Here is a 4813-nt window from a genome sequence, read left to right as displayed (position 1 = left end):
TCAAAAGTCAAAAAGGCCTAATCAACCAGGTTAGTAGTAGCAAATGATTAATTACTATGATTATATATACCTTATTACTCTGTGCTATGATGATCGAAGATTGGCCTCTTTGAGTGTTTGTTGACAAGGTCAACTATGAGCGTTCCAGTGGCATTGTAATATTACGAAGTCTTAAGAAGGAGAGTGATAATTGGTCTTATGAAGCGTTTGTTCTTTAGACACATTGACTTTCTTTTCTTTATTTTAGCTCCTTGAGATCTATTTTAAAATTCAAACACTTTATTCTCTTATTGTTGTCTAGAGTTATGAGGATATGTCTAATTTTAAATATCCGATTAAATTCACACAGAAAATTATTTAAATTTTCTCGATATTATTAATTCGTTATTGAAGAAAAAATACTGAAATTTTCCTATTACATAAATATTTTTTAAATTTACTTCACGAAAAAGAATCCAATAGTTCTGATGCATATTAATGAAATCTTTAAAATGAGGAAAACCCATATGTCACTGGCAAAAAATAAGGGCTTAAAATGTTAGAAATTAGAAATTGTTCTAATAGCGAAAACTCCAAGGTTATTTCACTATGATCGGCTCTTAAAAAGACCAAATCTTACAGTTAGGGACCAGAAATTGTCCTTTTATTACCATAATACCTGACTTAGGTACAAGGTCTCTTACTGACTTTGTGCTCTTCAGATAAAAAATATGATCTCTCTTTCTTATCCTGTATCTTGAAGGAACTCAAGTAAAGATGGTTTAGAATTGCAAGTTCTAAACGTTATCTCTTTAATGTTAAATCTCCAAGTACTTAAATGAAAATCTTACTATTTACAATATTTAGGCTACTGTAGCAAGCTAATTCTCTAAACATGATACTAGTGTTTTGTATTCATCTAGAATTGTTTTAAATATGTTCTATGTTATATGTTAATATGATCGTGAAAAACCTTTTATTATACAGCTTTAATGATCCAAAGCAGGATAGAAACTAAGAAGCATCATTGATTAGACTTTTGGAAGTTATCAGTGAAGTATTGTTTAGATTTTTTGCCCTTTCCCCAAAATTGGGGGAGAGGGGAATAAATCTAATAAAAATGTTCAAATTGTAACGATTATAATATGACCCACGAAATGAATGAAAATTTAAAATAAAACTCAGTTTTTGTTTACAATTTTTATCTTATTCCAGTTTAAAATTTGGAATTTTGTAGAATGGTTTAAAAATAAACTATTTCTATCCAAATTAGCTGTTAAATTTGATTGAGCACTTCTGGAAATGATAAGTTGACATTTATATAATTAGTAACATTTAGTAACAATAAGTAACATTTATATCATTTATTTTGAAATAATTTTTGAACAGAGTAGGTACTGATTGGTTTTAAGCCCAAAATCTCAATATATTATTTTAAGTCAACAGAAAATTAGTTTTAGTATAAGATACAATCTATGTTTCTCACCCATTTACTGACTATACAGAATACTTGTTCAATTAAAATTTCATACTCTTCTTAGGTATAGCAAGATGGGGTTAACTATTCTAGATGTTGGGATGTCCTTCAACCCCCACACCATTTCTAGATAGAAGCAAAACTCAAAAACATTTTAAAATTAACTCGAAGTTACTTAATTAAGATATTGTGCAGCTTTTTGTTTTATCTATACCAATGTAACAATAATTATAAAATAAGCAATAAGTTTACATGATTTGAGAAATGTACAATGCTCATAAGACATAAAGTTATTTATTATATAAAATAAATATAAATGTGAAATATTAGAACGTTGAATAAGATCCACTTCACGGTTAAGATGAACACTGTGTTTAAAAAGAAACTTAACTATGCGAGCAATGAGTGTAGACGGACACTCGAAGTAAACGGTTACGGATTCGAAGAGGTGACCGAGTGGACGCGTATTGGAAGAGCTACAATGTGTGAGCTGAAATACAGGACAAGAACATGAAAAACCACCACGTTACGAATTGTGTTGTGGAGCAGATCACCAGCGAAACAATTTATTATTGGTTCTGGGCCTGACAAAGGCGAGCGGACGCGACAGACGCACGTACTGAGAGCGGACAACGGACAATAGAGCTTTGTCTGCCGGTGGACTACTCGCGGAGGAGCCTCAGAGCGACCCACCAGTGCGGCCCGGCCCGGTCCATCTTCTCACAAAAGTGTCAGTCATAGTGGTGTGGAAGTCACGGCACTATTTTGAAATTAAGAGAGTAGCTATTAATAAAATACGTGCAAGCTAGTTTGTAACTAGGAAATCAGGATCTTCGGGATAGGTTAGTATCTGTTCTTATTCGTGAACTGTAACTTTTCGGCTACCACCACTTGGGCCACCTCAGGACCGCCCTTGTATATCCATCGGTAGACACTGCCCTGATCTATTTTAATGGATTACTAAAATGAACTACCAAAATAAATTGTTGGACATATTCCTCTACGCAAATCGAGAAATTGGTATATTTTATTTTAACTTACGAACTTTGTGTCAATTTGTTCAATAGATCAAATAACTGTACCTCGGAAGTAAAGAACGCAATGTTACAAAACTGCAATTTTTCAGGGGATCACGTTTTCTAAAGTTATGATTCATAAATAGTTTAATGTGCAGACTAAGCATTTTATGACTTTATCCACAACTGTTTGAGGTGGGATTAAATTTCTCCAGTAAACAAATTTTGTTAACTTCAAATTTTGACTAGTTGAATCTACTGACCAACAGCGGAGCACACACATTAGACTAAATAACCCCAACCTCCCATTCAATAGTACAGTATGTTTTTTGTAACATGTAGAGGGAAATAGCTATCCAAACTAACTAAAGAAAAATTAGTTAGCTGCATCACTAATTTAAAAAATCAAAGTGTAGTTATCATAGTTAGATCTCATTCTTGGACTAAACAGTCAGAAATTCCAGTTAGTAGGCAAAGCTGCATATTTTGGTTAGTTTATATGTATACAATTTTTACCACAGCCGGTATGGTATTCTGTTGTCAAATATAATTTATTTTCTTTCTGTCTTTCATAGAAAATATCCTTTCCGTCTCAGTTGGAAGAAAGGTATATTTCACACGAGGCTGTCATCTAGAAATGACAAACTAAAGATGCATTATTAGTTTAGACGTTGATTCGTACAACACTGATGAGACAATACCTCTCAATGTTGGCATGTAAATATAACCGTAACACTTTCAAACATTTATAAAGTCGACAATCTTTAAACATACTAGACAAATATTGTTACAACAATATAAATTTCTTTGTAAATATGTGGGCTTCATTTACTTACAATTAATCAGAAATTATGTTTGTAAACATATTCAATTACATTGGTGAATTGTATACTCCTATCGGAAAATAGGAGGGAAAATAAGTAAAGATTTTGTCCAAATGCGAATGATTGTTATCTTGGAACGTTTTATTGGTTGAGTGGCTAACGAACTCTTCCAAACTACATACCATCCTGTCTCTGTATGAAATTTAGTCTGTATCTATGAAAAACTACGGTAGTTATCGTGTTCACAATTACTCCAGTTATGTTTTATACTAGTTAAAACTCATAACATAATATTCGAAATAACATTCTTGTAAATATCTTCAGAATTCAAAAAAAGTTTTTGTTTTGCGCCATAATGCATAATGAGTGATATATACCATTCCTTTTCCAAACCGCCATTCCATTGCACGACCGCCTTCTTGAAACCTCAAGGCATATTCAAAAAAGTGAATGAATAAAAGTTGTTTATAATTTTGTAATATATGTAAAAAATGTACCTATTGGTTTTGGTCTAAGGTGGGATTTAGTTGAGTTAAAATTGTTGCTCATTGAATGTGAATTGCCTTCATCCCGTAACGTTTCATTGGTTAAGACTGGCTAACATGTTTATTAATAGATTTTCCTTTCTCACCACAGGTTTCACAGAAATTAGCTAGATATTTTAGAAAAATGAAAAGTTTGTTTCCATCAAAGTTGTTGTGTCCTCTCGGACCTTGATGTCGAGGATTTGTTCCCCAGCCACTCTCAGATTCGCCACGCTCGTTTCAGTTCATCGCTCTCTACCTCTCCCCGCCCTCGTTTTTTACACAACCAAGAAAACTCTCTCATATCTCAAAGTCACTCCTTCCTACATATTATTCCCTAACCCTTTGAACCCCAGACCAAAATATTGATGGTGGAAAAAACGTACCAAAATCATTTGACCTAAGAACTACCGAGAATCCCCGGAGCAAAAACAGCTGTTTTGCATACTGTTTGTAAAAAATTAATACTTTTGCTATTTTTTATGCTATTGTCTTGTATTACACACCAAAATGTCCAGAATGAAACTGTATACACAGAAAAAGATTAGTCTGAAGTATAAAAAAATGTTTAACAGCATTAAAATAATTTTAAAATATATGTATATAGATTTTTAGGCAAAAAAATTGATTTTAAGATTTTTTAAATTAAAAAATAAGAAATATTTTTTACTATGGGCACCCACATTTTATTTTTCTAAATTTAGTTTTGTGTATGTACAAAAAAAATTATATTGATATCTCTAAAAATAAACTTTTTTTGAATTTTTATATAAAAGTATGTGACTTGTAAAAACCTCTAGGCGTACAACACAAAAATCACTGATATTACCTAAATAAATAAATTAGTAAATAAATAAATAAAAAAATTAGTATTTTAATAAAATACATATAAATATGTATTAATACTCATAAAATAAGTATTTTACGATTTCAAATAAATATGTATTAAACGCATATACCATGGCGACGATATTACGTCGCCCGGGGATTCTC

The sequence above is a fragment of the Homalodisca vitripennis genome, chromosome X, assembly GCF_021130785.1.
Source record: "Homalodisca vitripennis isolate AUS2020 chromosome X, UT_GWSS_2.1, whole genome shotgun sequence".
NCBI classification, from domain to species: domain Eukaryota; kingdom Metazoa; phylum Arthropoda; class Insecta; order Hemiptera; family Cicadellidae; genus Homalodisca; species Homalodisca vitripennis.
Note: the sequence above shows the minus strand (reverse complement) of the source record.